The 16,439-nt window shown below is 38.7% G+C and overlaps 1 protein-coding gene across 1 annotated transcript in view; it reads right to left on the minus strand.

Annotated features, from left to right (window-relative positions):
- Nucleotides 1–16,439, minus strand: part of LOC128738788 (uncharacterized) — a 145,928-nt gene that overhangs the window by 84,702 nt on the left and 44,787 nt on the right. The window lies entirely within an intron of this gene.

Genomic DNA, 16,439 nt, shown 5'->3' on the forward strand with positions numbered 1-16,439 from the left:
ACATAAAATAAAAATGCCTAAAATCCATATTTTTTTTGCTCGATTAAAAATTTTTCTTGGTTTTTTATTCGCCCCCCCTTTCAGTGGCCCAACACCGGAGGGACAAAATTTTTTTTAAATATTTGTAATGGCCTTACTGGAAAACCAGAAAAGAAAAATATCGACAGTCAAATATCTAACGAACAACAACGAAAAGATAGAAAGTAAATATATATTCATTCACAAATGTCAATGAAGGTAAGTACAACTGATCCGCCATAAATCAGGAAGATCTGGAGCTGGACCGCTCTCCACCAAAACTGGCAAATGTGTTCCATGACGTAAAATAATCAGCATAGGGGGATTGACAGGTACTAGGTAAGGTACTCTCCCGTATTCTGTTCAACAGATTGAGACCGTTATCAGAATCCTTTGTCGGCGATTACCAATTTTCGAGAAGGACGATCGACTACGGATCAAATGTTCACCGTGCGTCAAATTCTTGACAAATTTCGGAAATACAACTTGCGGACTCACCATCTGTTTGTGGATTTTAAGGCAGCGTACGATTCAGTGAAAAGAAATGAATTGTGACAGATAACGCACGAGCGCGGTTTTCCGACCAAATCAATAAAACTGTGTAGTACAACGCTAGACAAACCAAAATCAAGCGTCAGAATAGCTGATGAAATATCAGATGCATTCGTGACGTTAGACGGATTAAAACAAGGCGATGCACTCTCTAACCTACTGTTTAATATGCTAAAGATGTGAAGAAACGTATTGCTGCTGCAAATAGGGCTTTCTACGCACTGCGTAGAACCCCGTCTACGCACAGTTACGAAGTTTGCGGACGTGTACAAAATTAGCTACGTACAAAACTTTAATATTACCGATGGCTCTCTACGGTCGTTAGTCATAGACGTTCAATACTTGGCAGCAAGATGAAAAACGGCGAATGGTGTAGACGCATGAACCACGAGTTGTACGAGGTGTATAAATATGATGACATTGTGAAGCTGGTCAGGCGCCGGTGGTTACCGTGGGCTGGGCATGTAGCCCGAATGTCAGAAGAAAGGTCAGCGAAAATAGTGTTTAACCATATTATAGCTAATATTTTTTTGAAACGATGATTCTACAATTGATGAAGGGACGGTAAGGGAAAGTAATAAAGAAGGATTTTTTGAGAATGGAGGGGAAAGAGTGGAAAGGAAGGGGGGGGGGATTCTTCATTACTTTCCCTTACCGTCCCTTCATCAATTGTAGAATCGTTTCAAAAAAATATTAATACATGCCTGACCGCATTTCAAGGTCATGACTAAAATCACGAGTTTGCGGGATGAATTTCGTGGTAAAATAAGAGAACAGAAAAATGGAAAACATTTTGCAGCGCAAATGAAATGACAAAATTGCACAAGAAAAAAAAGAATATTTCACGCCAGATTTTATTGAGAATGATCTAAAAGTAAGCGAAATACAAGGTACAATACTCCAGAGTTAGCACAAAAGATGGCAAAAAATTCATTTTCGAATACAATTTATGATTCGGAAACGGATTAATTGAATTAACCGGAAACTCAACTGGAGTAGTATAATAATTCATCTTCTAAAAATTGATTTACTATTACAATAGAAGGAACTTTTATCTTTTACTATCAACAGATAGTATTTAGCATTTGGGTTTGTGAGCAGTTTAGCAATGTTATTGAATACTGGGTAGCGGATTTTTGGTCGTATTTGTAACGTTTTGTCTTTTAATATCCATCATTAAACGAATTGCACGTGTTCGATGTTTCGTGCACAACAAAAATAGATGACCAAACAGTCAAATTCATATTAAAGTTGTGCCAGCGAAAGGTCATGGCTAACCCGATAAAAAATTACATTAAATTTTATAATAGAAACAATGCCTTTTAAACAGTTTTTTTATAGCGGGCATTAAAATTTATGGTATGTTTGTTGCAAAAGTGTCAAATTCAAATTATATTCATGTTTCTTTTTTTTATTGAATGAATTCGGGCAATGCGTATTAGTTGAGCCGGTGAAAGTGCCATGGCTAGTGTATATTAAAGTTAAGCCGGCGAGAGGACCATAGACAACATCTATGAAGATTGAGTCGAGATGAGTATAAGGCTAATGTTTTGGAACCGTGAAAACATTGAATAGATAGAATATCATAACCATTGACTTTGGGAAGGTAAGGTTGATAGCCGTACAACATAAATGACAAGATATGGTGGATGGTGGGACTATTATGCGTGTCCTTAGAACAAGTAGTATTTTCTATTTTAAGGCGTCCATTACAAAATGGATAACGATTTTCTTTACAGGCTATGTATGAGAATTGACGAACTTCTACGTAATAAGCAAAAATAAAGCCGCAATGTAAAGTTTCTGCAATTGACCTGAAATAATATATATTGAATTGTTCATTTTACTCATGGGGAGAATGTGGCATCCTGGTATTTATACCATATTAGAAGAAATGACCTTGCTCAGTTCGCAATGTGACCAGAAAGTTCAGTTAGCCAGAAAAGTACAGTACAGCGCTGTATTTAATTGTCTGCTAGCAATGCGCAGCACACAGAAACACAGCGTTAAGCTTTTATGCCACACTTGTTAAGGACATTTTGCGGCGCAAAATGCTTTATCAATCCCGTCACCTTGCTAAACAAAAGGGCACGAATGGGAAAAAAACGTATGCAATTGCGACCCCATTTTCTAGCTAGCTGCTACGCTGTGAATAGTATGAAAGGGCGCTCGCTGCCTCAGTAAGCATTAAGTTTTATTTTGCCTTCCTATTCAGTTATATTTTAAGATCCAATCTAGTATTGTTTGAATTGCGCTTTTAGTATCAATTTGCTACAGAGATTAAAGCAGTTCAAGTTTAACCTTCAAAGAGACAGGTTATAGTTTAATGTCGAGTGCTAGTTTAACCGCTACAAGTGTAAATCATGATACAAATTAGAAAGTAGTGAATAAAAAAAAATGGGAAGTCAAGTGAAAGGTCGTGTGTTTGCTTCTCGCGGCTGGACTAGCTACCATCATCTCCACAACCATCGCCATATCCGATCCATACACTACACATCCATATACAATTAAAAAAATATGTTAAACTTAACATTCCTTTTTTTCTTTCTGTTGAATAACTCAACAAGTCTCAGAAAATTATCTGAATAGTATTTAAAATAAAAACTGGGCTGCCATAAGTCATAATGCGTAAGACTCTTATTTTGGTTTGCGAGACAGATCAGAGGCAGGAATGAAACATAATGACAAAAACAATAATTCAAGACTTAAATGAATACTAATCTATGATACTTGAAGAATGATCATGATTAGAGGCTTTTAGAAATATAATAATTTCAAATAATTAGTAAATCTACTCGTATGATTGTAAAATGTAAACATAATTCAAAAAGCTCTCAAAAACTATAATAAATATTGGCGGACTCAAATTACTACTCAGGGCAACATCTAGTATGCTCAATCTTTTCGTCAAGCATTCTTCAAACAAAACAAAAATCATTATTTTAAGATTATACCAATCGAAATTTTCGAAGCAGATTTTACTTTTTAATGCTAGTTTTCGGTCAATTGGATTAAACATAATTTTCAAATTCCCGTTTACCTCAGCTTGGAATGCGTTGTTGATAGGGTCGGTTTTACAAAAACAAATTGCGTGACAATAGTCACATGAAAAGCCATTTCAGTGTAGAAACCATTAAACTGGAACTTTTTATTCGCTGTGTGCATTTAGCGTCTAAATATCAATCTTTCATCGAATATCAGAAGGAAAAGCATCCATATTTTTATGCTGATAGTGGTCAGCATAAAAATGGTTTTGTTTTTAATGGGCTATTTCTATCTTCCTTCTCTCCAGTACATTGAATCTTGTAAAAAAAACATTTATCGTCCATAATTATCCTGTGCTGAAACATCCAGTTGGTAGAAACGATAAATTACTAAAAATAAATAAGCCAAAGAAAGTTATTAACTTTTGAATCTCAGAACACAGCAGAAAAGACAGCCTTCCATTCGAAAACCACTATGAACATACTGGTATTGTAAACCAGTAATTTCGCAACGCAATAATTGGCATACTTCAACGAAACTGCTCTAGGCATCGCGAATGAGCTATTATCCGCTATTTACCATATAAGAGAGAATGGGGAAATATATAAGTGTGAATGAAGTTCGCTTTTTTTTCGCTGTTGTTGCATACTAAATGCCTTATAAACCAATAGTGAACGGAAAAAAAGTGGTCCAATTAACCCGACCCGTCGAGATTCGACACAGGCTCTTTGATGCTCGGCATTGAGCCCGTCCCGTAGAGCCCGTCCAGAGCCGCGCCACCACCATGGTCGGAGCTATGGTTGAACACGAACCTGCCATGCCCGTGCAGCAGGCAGTGCAAGTCAGGCAGGGCCTATGACTAAATGCTGGTTTTAACCGGTGAACCATTTCATTTACGTTCCTCTTTGATCTGGAAGTAATTAGTTCAAGCTTTTCCACACTGTTTTCCACAAATAAACGACGGCGGCAGCGAGTGGCGCGCGGTCCCACGGACGGACAGACGGTGTCGTATTTCATTTAGTGGAAAGAATTTGGATCTGAATGAATGCACTGTTACAGTGGTACCATTTTCAGTGGGTGGCAGCAGGTTTGTTGGGCGTATTTATGTATTGCTGCTGGTACCTGCGTCGTCGGTGCACGGTGCTGCGTGGTTTGAAATACCGAAAAAATAAAGTGGGCCTGAACTCGCTCGTGGCACCACTCTTTCGCATGATTGCTTGTGCACGAATCGTACTGATACTCGGCCTATGCTTTTTAATTGCATTTCGTGATGAGCTTTTTTAAGCCCAACAGTGGAATCGTTTATTTCTATTGTCTATAAGTCACTTTTTATTTGAGAAGAGTTTCATAAATTAAAGTTTACGTTGTATCAATGGGTGTCTGTGGCTTTTATTGGGTTTTACAAACAAGCCATCGGTGGGTGTGCGGGTTTCAAACTTTCAAGGAAGAAGAAAAACAACACTTTTAGTGATTAATTGATATCGTCTCGTCCGTGCGAATGGCCATGCCATCTTTTTTGAGTTCGCTCGCTTGCCAGCCTACAGCATTTCGGCGTTATTGCGCGACCACTTTTGCGCGGGTTTCTCGTGTTAATGCCATTTTCGTGCCGCACGGTTCGGTGGTTGTCTAATGAAATCAATATCTACTCATCGCGCGGTGGTTGTGCTCGTCGTCGTCGTCGTTGTAGTCGTCAGGTGCCATCCGCAGGATTCCCGGTTCGCGCGACTTGAAACGGCAATAGCCTCAGACCTCAGTCAGACGACGTTTAAAACCGATACGCCGAACCGCCGACGCGTAGTGCTCGATCGGTGTGCGGTTTCGTCATCAAGATACTTAAAATAAGCCTAGGAAGAATTGTTTCCTGGATTAAACTGGATAAAACTGAACACTACATCATTTGTAATAATCACGCCGATGATGGAGTCGGTTCAAACCGTTAAAAATTGCTTTTCTGCAGTGTAAGTTGGTTCGATTTAAAATCATCATGAATATCATTTATTAGCCGCATTTGATGAAATTTTTTACACAGGCATAGTTTATGGACTTATGAACTAAACTATAATGCGAAATCCATACGATTGAATACATCTGTTACCCCATGAGTGCAAGAATCTCTTCTGGATGTGCAAACAGTGCATCGGGTTGATGAAAATGACTCGCTTCAAGAAGAATTTATGGTCTATCGTCCATCATCAATTTCTGCAAATCACGGTGAGGCCATTAGTGCCGTGAAGCAGGCCATCTTGGTCAATGGTTAGGTTAGCAGATAAAACATCTTTCTAAAAAAGTGCACGAGACTGGCACCTTTGGCATTTAGAATAACTATTAGCGAATATCTGATGAAACGTCGTCTCTATGAGGGCTTCAACGTTACTAAGCGCTTGCTAGGAAACCATCGACTTTTGAAATCATAATAACCCTCCGAAGGAATCATTCTGACTGTAACTGTAACGTAGCATTTAATCTACAACCGATCAAGTGAAGGAATGTTTGCACTGTGATGGTCCGTTCAAAGTTATTCCCTTGACCAAAAGGGATGCAAAGTCGAGTGCAATTAATTTCATCTCGGGATGAATATAACATTACGGGACTCTTGATCTATCATCATACGCATCTCGCCTTTTTATTTTTGTTTTTTCCGTTTCTCGTTTGATTGTTTCGTCATTTATCTTTAATTTTTCGTCTTTTTTTTGTTACTCTATCGCTCTTAACTATCGTATTCTTGCCATTTTTTGTTATTTTTTTAACGTCTGTTAGTCATTTTTCGTTCTTTCTAACAACTGCTATTCTGGCTTCTATACATCGTCTTTATGTCTGTTTTCAGCAATTCATTTTTGGTTGCTCTTAATAGCATTTTTTTGTCGACATTTGTAACCTTTCTGGCATTTCCTGTCGCTGTTTTTTATCATCTCTTTATTTTTTCACGCTGGTTTGGCACATTTTCAGCGTTTTCTTTCGTCATCTTTCCTTCGTCTTTTCGTTGTCTTTTCCTGCAACACCGCTTTAACGTCTATTTGCTGTCTTTTCTTCGTTCTTTTAGGGTCTTTTCTTTTTGAACTCTTTCTGTTATCTCTCTGTCGTATTTTTATGGTCTTTACATGATCAATTTGCCATCTTGTTATCCTCTATTCGTCATTGTAACCATCTGTTTTGTGGCATTTTCTTTCTCATCTTTCGGCGGCTTTTTGCCGTTTTTGCCTGTTTTTGTTGCTGCTGTTTTGGGGTCAATTCGTCGTCCTTCTTGTTTTTTGTCATCTTTTCATCGTTTTTTGACCGTCGTTTTATGGTCGTTTCGTTATCTTACGGTTGTCTTTTCGACGTTTTATGTCATCTCTCTGTCGTGTTTTCGTCTGTTCGTTTTGCCATCTTTTCATCTTCTATTCGTCGTTTTTTACGACCGTTTTATTGCATTTTCGGTCGCTTCTTTCAGGAGCTTTTTGTCGATTTGTAGTTTTTTGTCGCTGCTTTGCAATTTTTTCGTTGCCTTTTCATCATTTTTTTATATTGTTGTCTTCGTCTTTTATGTGTCGTTCTTTGGTCGCTTTTTTGTTAGCTTACTGTTTACGTTTTAACGTCTTTTTGTCGTCATTTTTTTTCTTTTATTTTGTGATATTTTCTGTCACTTTTTTGGAGTTTTTATAGTCTTTTTCATCGCTGATTCGGGATCTTTTGGTTGTCTTTTCTCCATTTCATTTTGTTATCTCTTTGCGTCTTTTTTCGTCATTATTTTCACGTTTTGAAGCATTTTGGTCGCTTTTTTTGGTGGCTTTTTGCAGTTTTTGTCATCTTTTTTGTAATTGTTTTAGGGTCTTTTCTTCGTTTTTGTCATCTTTTCATAGTCTTTTGTTGTTGTTTCATAGGTTTTTGACGTTGTCTTTTCGTCATTTTTGCTATTTTTTCCATTCATCAACTTTTCGTAGTGCTTTTTTGCACGTTTTGTCGCCAATTAATGCTTTTTAAACGACTTTGTCATTTTGGTAATGTTTTTTTAGTGTATTTTCGTCGCCATTCAATCGTATTTTCATGTTATTTCCGTCATATTTTGTCATTCTTTGGTTAACTTTCCATCGTTTTCGTCATCTTTATGCCGTCCTTTCTTCTTCATGTTCACTCTTTGGGGCTGTGTGAAATGTTTAACAGTTGTTCGTCGTTCTTCTGTCGTCTTTTCGTTACCTTGCTGTTTTCATGTCGACGTCTTGTTGATATCTTCCTGTAGTATTTTTGTAATTTTTTATGATCGATTAATCATCTTTTCATAGTCTATTCATCATTTTTTGATGCATATTTTATGGCATTTTCTGTTACTACTTTTGGCGGCCCCTCGCCTTTTTCATCGTCTTTCGTTGTCTTTTCTTCATTTCATTTTGGTATCTTTTCAGCATCTTTTCTTTTTATCGTTCTTTTATCGTCTTTTCGTAATCTTACTGCTGTCTCTTCGACGTTCTTCTGTTATCTCTCTTTGGTATTTTTGTCGTCTTTTTATGGTCTATTCGCCATCTTTTCGTCGTCTATTCTGCGTTTTGGACGTTTGTTCTGTGGCATCATTTCCCGTTTCTTTCGGCGGTCATCTTCTGGAGTTATTTCATCGTTTTTCTTCATTTTTGTCATATTTTACTATTTTATTCCCATCCAGTAAGTGGTCAAGATATCAAAAATGTTGACTTTTTACTACAATTCCGCCGTCTTTTCGTATTTTTGTCGTCTTTTCGTAGACTGCAATCTTTACATCATTTTATAACGTTTATCTCCGGCATTTTCGTTTGCTATTTTTCGGCAGCTTTTTGTCGTCTTTTTGCTGCTGTTATGGCGTTTTTTTTTCAATTTGTGTTCTTTTTTCATCGTCTTTTGCTTTTGCAGTTTTTTGCTGTTGTCTTTTCGTCACTTTTTGCAATGTTTGCTTCGTGAAGTTTGTTGTTAAGACAACTGAAATTTTGTCTTTCACTTCCTTTTAGTTATTCTTTAGTCGTCTTTCCTTCGCATACTAATTATCTTTTCGTCATGTTTTTTTAGTGTTAAGTCGCAATTTTGATGCTCTTTAAACGCCATTCTGTTGTTTTTCTTTTTATGATTTTTTATTCGCATTTTCATGTCAGCTCCGTCATATTGTTGTCGTTTCTCGTTGTCTTTTTGTCAACTGTTTATCATATTTTCACCATCTTTTCATCACTTTTTCGACATCTTTTCATCGCATGTTTGCCATGACTAATGCCATTTTTTACTGGCCTTTTTTGTAGTGTTTGCCCTTTTGCAATTCTGGCAAAATGTTCAACAGATTTTAATGATCGACCATATGAAATTTTTTAAAAACTTTTTCGTCATTTTTTTTTTTTTTGCTGTGTTGGTTTTTCATCTTACTTCAGCGCATTTTCGTATCACATATTTCTGTCGTTTTTTGTCATCTTCCGTCGTCTTTTTGTCAATTTTCATCGTATTATCCCCGTCTTTTCGTCATCTTTTCATCGCATTTTTGTCATCTTTTCTTTGCCTTATTGTTGTATTGTATTGCTTGTCTTTTGGGAATGTGTTGAATGTTCAACAGTTTTTTTATTTTCACGTCGACTTTTTAGCTTATTTTATCGCCATTTGTCGTGTTTTCTGTTTTACGGTCGCTGTTTTTGGTTTCTTTTCGCTTCCTTTCTTCGCATTTTGTTACTACCGTTACTTTTGTTACATGTTACTACCGCCGTATTTTGTCATGTTTCGTCGTCTTTTCGTCAATTTTTCATCGTAGTTTTGCGTCGTCTTTTTGTCGCATTACCATCATATTCACACCATCTTTCCTTCGATTTTTAGTTATCTTTTCTTCACCATTTAAGTCTTTTTAACATGTTTGGAGGCTTGCTTGCGATTGTTCACGCTTATTAAACGTCTTTTTGTCGCTGTTTTGGAACCTTTTCCTCTTTTTTTCAAAGATTACATATTTTGTTGATTTGCTTACATTTCCATAAGAAAAATCCATTAACGTTTTCTATTCGTTTTTGTTCATTTATAGGTCCATGAGTTATTTCGAAAAACACCCTCGAGACAAACTACCAACAGTTGTGCGCATTGTATGACTGCAGAACATAACATTTAACGATCTTCAAAGGACATATAAATAAAATTTAAGTTTTTCTGTTATGTTGCTTTTGATTCTGTTTTTGTATTCGCGATGCATCATAAATTCCAACAAGCTCATTCCCTTCAAAACTACCACTATTTTCAAAAACGCCCCCAGCCGACAGACATTCATTATGTTAACACCGGGGTGACATTCTGTTCCAATCGTTTATGACATTGTTGATGGTTTGTTATAATTAGACGCGACTGCGAGCAGCGTCCACTGACGGTAAACGCTATGCACAACACCTATGCAAACTTGATGCGCGTATTTTCTGATGCAGGAATCATAAACATCTCTCTGGATTGGCTCTGCTCCTTCGTGTGATCAAGTTGAGTTTAAATTTTGGAAATGCTCAAATTCCACAAACATACAAATAAATTCTTTTTAGGTCGGCTCACTTTTAGGTTGAATTCAACTGTTAGGAAAGGAAGTAAAACTACTTAGCAAGCGTAACTAAACTTTTGTACATTGCATCAGGTCTTGTGAACGGTTTTAATTAGTTTTTTTTTACAAAAACGGTAACCTTTTTAAATGTGAGTGTTTATTACTACAAACTGGTTGAAGTGCTGCACGTACTTTTACAAGTTGCCGCTTCACAAGAACCGACAATGTGTTATTATTTTGTTATTACCCATAATTAACTTTATTCTAAACTTTAAGTATTGACTACAAATTAGCTACACAAAGACCTACATATCGTAGCTGTCTATATTAAAAGGTTTAGCATGGTAAATGACTCGTATTTGTTACGGGCAAAAAAGAAAAAAAACCGGCAAATATGTTTAGTTAGTTATGCTTAGCGGGATACCCTTCCCGTTCGTCTTATGTTTCTGGTCTTCGAAAAATTGCTCGCATTCCTCGGCAGCATCCGAAATGCACTACACCGCTCTGCTCAGAAACGACGATGTTGGTGACGGACGACGACGGTGTATATTTTTAATACCGCGCTCAAATTAATGCAGCTGCTTTGCAGAACATGATGGGTCTGGGCTACGCGCTGTCGACGACACGGAATTTTCGTGCTTGAGCATCAATTTCTCCGACATGTCTCTCTTTCATGTCGGTGCACCGGCCAAAAGAAAGAACGTTGCCCACACTCCCACTTTACATCCACAGGCCGACCAGACGTCCCTTTCCAAAATGGTCGTCGGTGAGGAGAATTCTAAAAGTTTATGGCAAAGGCGAATTTTACGTGTTCGTTGCATACTTTTTTAGGTCGTGATTAAGTGAGTATGTTTTGCGGATTATCACCAGCACACGGGTGTGCAGTGGCGGAGATCAACGCTTTTTATATCCAAGTGCTTTTGATTGTAACTTATCGCCATTGCTTTTCAACACTCACTGATCAGTGCCGTAAAGGAGGTCGTTGAAAGCTGTTTTAACCGGGGTCTGATTGAAAAAGCGAAGGTAACTAACCTCTCTGATAACAAGTCACTGAGTAAGTCGAACATATTGCTTTTCAGCGTGCGTCTTGAGGGAAAACTTGTTCGCTTGGTTCAATTTAGCTTATCAGCCGTTTTATGGTGAGAAAACGCAGCAATAAATTTAATTACTGTTTTATGCAATGTAAATAAACATACATCAAATCACATCGAATCTTGCATTCAGTCGGTGACCCAAATATATTCTCCAAGTGCAACCAACCTGAAACGCGACTGCAGCAATTCAAAAGAAAACCCCGTTGGAAGGTTTATTTTGTTCACCGTGCTGCATCTGCAGTCAGTCCTTCTATTCATCGCTGCTCCAATTTCGCCGCCGCCGCGGGTGAGAAAAGTCAAGATTAATGTTTGTTTGCCTTTGCGCCTGTCGAAGCGTGGTTGGTCGTTTTTCCTTGTTTAACGACTTGCCTCTGCTAGTTTCGAGCGAGGCACTGTGGGCAATGCAAAGTTTTGTGATAAAGTTTAACTAACACTCCGTGGGGACAAATTCTCGAGGAAATTTAGTCTATTGCCACGTAGGTTCTCATCATCTTGAAACGGAACATCCTTGGGTAGCACGCACGCACATCAAAGTGTTGGCATTTGCTTCCTGAACTAAAACAGTCATCGGGGATAGATCTAGCCAAAAGGTGTGTAGAAACCTACGCCGCTTTCGGGATGCAAACTATTTTCAACTCCTTCGGTGCGGCGAGTCATGCACCAGTTGAAGGTTAGGTTCTAATTTTGAAACGGACGTTGTTGGTTTTGAAAAGCTATGTGAAGAAAACTGACTGACTGACTGGCTGGCGGTAAATACTGTGTGGTCTGCGAAGCATTGCACAGTTGCAAGCGAGATGCAGCATAGAAAATATGCGGAGGTATGCTCTGAGATGTTCTAAATAAACGACGCAATAAGATAGTGTTATTATTAGCTCGTCGCAATGAAATAAGAAAACTAACGGCACGCCGGCCGCCCGGCCGGTCGCTTGCTTATTCAAATATTTTGCACAAATGCATAAATGTGAAATTCGAAAAGGTAGACAGTCGCGCTGTGAGCATAAATCAAATTAAGTGAAAGTGATTAAACAACAACCCGCGATATGGCTGTCGTTATTCATTTAATGTTCAACTAATTAAGATTATCATTAATTAAAAGGATTTTTTATTATACACTTTTAATTTCGAGCCAAATTTTCTCACTAAGTTCATGCTTATTTAATTTTTTCCTGAATTGCTGAAGAAATGCGCTTACACACTCATATAAATATTCACCCTACAACGCTTGCTTCCAGAGGTATAAATCAGTAGGATTTTTTTAGGTCAATTCAGAGGGACTTATCATCGGTACCAGTCGTCGAAAAGTAGAGGAAAGTTAACGCCTCGAATGGAATGAGATAGAGTAAGTTTATTTGCAGGAAGTACAAAACCGGAGTATGAGAAGGGTAATTACTGTATGTGGCCGTAAACTAATCAATTGACGCACTTGTCGCCTTCCCGTTTAGACAAATAAGGCATTAGTTTAGTGCTTGCCGCCACCAATTATAGTTCAGTGTGATTAACCCATTTGAAAAATCTCTCAGCGATACCGGCGTGTATACTTATTATACCGTTATTATCAATCGTCGTCATAGCTCTGATTGTACACGCCATCAAATCATTGTTTTCATAGTTCATCGTACAAAAAATAAATAAATATTTATTTTCAAATGCATAACATAACATAGTAAAACAATGACTATGTGTTGTGATTCATTAAAAGAACACTGAAGAGTATTTGAACATTAAAAACTTCTTGAATGAATGCATGGTTGGAACACACCTTGAGGGACGCAGCGAAGAAGTTCTGCAGAGAAGCCAAGTGACTGGAATCCGTAAGGACAACGCAGAAGCGGTAACCCCAGAGGCCCATGGCGACGCAGCATAGCCTACGACGTCCGGGATGGTGACAGGTGAAAGCCAACGACATTGGAGATCTCGGTTTCCATCCCTTTGTTCTGCTGGACTTTTTTCTACTTGACTAGCATCTTATGATCTCGCTTGGCGTATTCTTGTGAACCTTCCTTCGTATCCTGCCTGATCCGTATCGCCTTACCGGTCTTGATATCTTAGAACAGTGGTCATATACATTTTTGGTCGTAAATATGTTGTACGTAGTTTAATGAACGGAAACGAACGACTGTATTGTGCAATCCATCAGGTTACGGTAAAGAAATGGACTGCGGAGGAACTACCTACGAACTGCTTTGAAGGTCTCATATGCCGTACAAAAAGGATCATCGACTCGAATGCAGCAACGATCGTGTCATTACTTTCCACAATTCTGCCTACAAAGTTCTCTACCGCATCCTGTTTCATAGACTGAGGCTGATACAGGAAATCTTTGTTGGCGAGTACTCCACTTGAAGACTTACCGCTTGTTTATAGACTTCAAGGCGTCGTACGATTCAGTTGCGCGAAATGAGCTGTGGCGGATTATGCTTGAGCATGGTTTTCCAACAGAATTGATTAAGCTGATACGTGTAACTTTGATGATTCAAAACCGAAACGTCAGAAAAGCGGAGGAGACATCGGGCTCGTTTGTGATCTTAGATGGTTTGAATTGTTGAATTGAATTTGTTTCCAACTAGGTTTTAGCAATTTTGGTAACCTGAGGCCGAGTGTTGTCATGCTGTAGAATCATTTTTTGGTGCATCGGCTTTTATTATGGTAGTTTTTTGCGCAGTGCTTGACCCAATCGCATCAATTGAGTTCGAAATCGTCCCCTAGTGATAGTTGGATGCTTGGAAGGTGCAATTCGAAAGGTAGCCGTGCTCTCTGGTTCGTTGTATGCAATGCCAGCTGTGGAAGAAGTAAGCAAAATGCTCACAGCTGAATTTGGTTCACATCGCATGGCAACAGAAAAATCGCTTATAATAGCGAGAGAAATTCATATGCGAGTTCGGCGCTTCTGATCAAAGTTGAAATTTCATGGTGCTTGAAATCTCATTGAGTTTTTTGCTGCTACGAATTTTTCAACACCGCTGCCAATAGGGCTTCCTAAGGATTACCTAGACATCTCCCGTCTCGTAGCCTGCAACTCCGTACGAAACTCGTGGTCTCTAAGATGCTAATTCTTCCGTAGGAACTATACGTGGACGTAGAAATAGAGCTACCGACAAGGTCCTGGCGTTTTTAAGCAGTGTAGGCTGGCGCATGATCACGAACCATAAAAACATATATATTGTGAAGCGGCAAAAACACAGTAAGCTATAATTTTGCTGGCCACGTAGCAAGGATGCCGGATGGACGATCAACAAAGAAAATATTGTGCAGAAAACCCGACAGAGGCCGACAACTTCGAGGCCGACTAAGCGTTGCCGGACTTTGCTGAGGAAAATTCATAGTTTTATTACTGAAGAAAGGCTTATACAGTCAGTCCACAACCATGGATCACACACAATTGTGGGTCATTTTAGCTTCATCTATTAATTAATGAATAAATATTATACTAATTACCCAAGTAGCAACCTTTAGATCCATTTAGTTGTAGCAACCGGATTACGACTGAAATTAGTCATATTTCGGTTACCATAACAACTTTGTAACAACCGTGCTAGTAGGGTAATTGATAAAATTATTACTCGTAAGTAGCACTAGAAGCAGTAGAAGAGGCCTTTAGGCCCTTTAAAAGGGAAGCTGCGAGATTGGGACTTACCATTAATACCGCCAAAACGAAGTACATGGTTGCTGGTAAGGAACGTGGGAGCTCAAGTGGTGTTGGTGCCGAGGTGGAGTTAGATGGGGAACGATATGAAGTAGTGGAGGAATTTATATACCTTGGTACACTCGTGACATGTGACAACGATGTAAGCCGCGAAGTGAAACGACGAGTTGCAGCCGCGAATCGGGCTTTCTACGGATTACGTAGCCAGCTGAAGTCCCGTAGTTTGCAAATTCGCACAAAACTGGCGCTCTACAGAACACTAATCCTCCCGGTGGCCCTTTACGGACACGAATCATGGACGTTAAAGGAAGCTGATCGGCGAGTGTTTGGGGTTTTTGAGCGTAAAATTCTGCGATCTATACTTGGTGGAAAAATGGAAAATGGAGTGTGGCGCAGACGCATGAATCACGAGCTGTACCAAGTATACAAATATGCTGATATAGTGACGGTAGTGCAATGTGGCAGGCTGCGGTGGGCTGGACACGTGGCCAGAATGCCCGATGAAAGAGTAGCCAAAACTATTTTCAGCAGTGAACCAGGAAGAGGCCGTAAACTTCGAGGCAGACCCCGCACCCGGTGGGTGTGTGCTGTCGAAGACGATGCACGTTCAGCTGGTGTTCGTGGGGATTGGAGAACGGCAGCCCAGGACCGACGGTACTGGAGGACTATAATTCGTTCGGCGTAGGATCGGTAACGGACCGTTGCCACTAAAGTAAGTAAGTAAGTAGCACTAATAATTTGATCAATCATTAGGCGATATTTAAGCGGAAATTAGTAGCTAAAGCTAAAATGACCCACAATTGTGTGTGATCCATGATTGTGGACTGATTGTACTTTAGTTTCAAAATCAACAGAGAAACGAGATCCGCCCAAATGTGTGATCACTCTTTATCATTATTGTATTATAAGTATTGTCCTTAATTGTATTTGGAGAAAATTCGTACTTTTTTTGAATTAAACCAATTCATGTACATTTGAGATTTGACCTAAATTAATTAAGGACACTTAGTCTCAACTTTCGTTACTGATCTCCCATCATTCTCCTTTCACCTATGGTTTTCCGTCTTTCCCTTTTTTCCTTCGTGTTGTTTTTCGGTTCTGTGGTTCGTTCTTTTTAACATATGGCTTTCTGGCAACTTGACGCTGTTTTTTGCCTATTTCCAGCGATTTGTTGTTATTTATTATTGTCTTTTATTGCGTTCTTGAGAGCAATTGCGTATTTTTGTCCTTAATTGTAGTACATTTGGGTATTTCCTATCGCTGTTTGGCGGTCGCTTAATCATCTTTTTTATCGCCTTTTTTGCATCTATTTATAATGTTTTCGTCGTTTTTGACATTTTTATGATTGTTTTGATTATTTCTCTAGCGTTTTTTCTGTGTATTTTCATCGTATTTTTGTCGTCTTTTATTTTCATCAACTTTTCACCATTGTCATCACTTTTTCATCATCTTTTCGCTTTTTTTTTTGCTGCCTATTCGCCATCTTTTAGTTGTCTATTTCCTGTCTTTTCGTGGTTCTTTTGTTGTCTTTTCGTTATTTTTTGGTGTTTTTGCGACGCGTTTTGGCGTCTTTTTTGTCGCCTTTCATGATCGTTTTACCATCTTTACGTCACATTCCCGTTGTCGGTCATTTTATGATTCCGCTTCTACATTTTTTGTC

The sequence above is a fragment of the Sabethes cyaneus genome, chromosome 2 (assembly GCF_943734655.1).
Source record: "Sabethes cyaneus chromosome 2, idSabCyanKW18_F2, whole genome shotgun sequence".
Lineage (NCBI taxonomy): Eukaryota > Metazoa > Arthropoda > Insecta > Diptera > Culicidae > Sabethes > Sabethes cyaneus.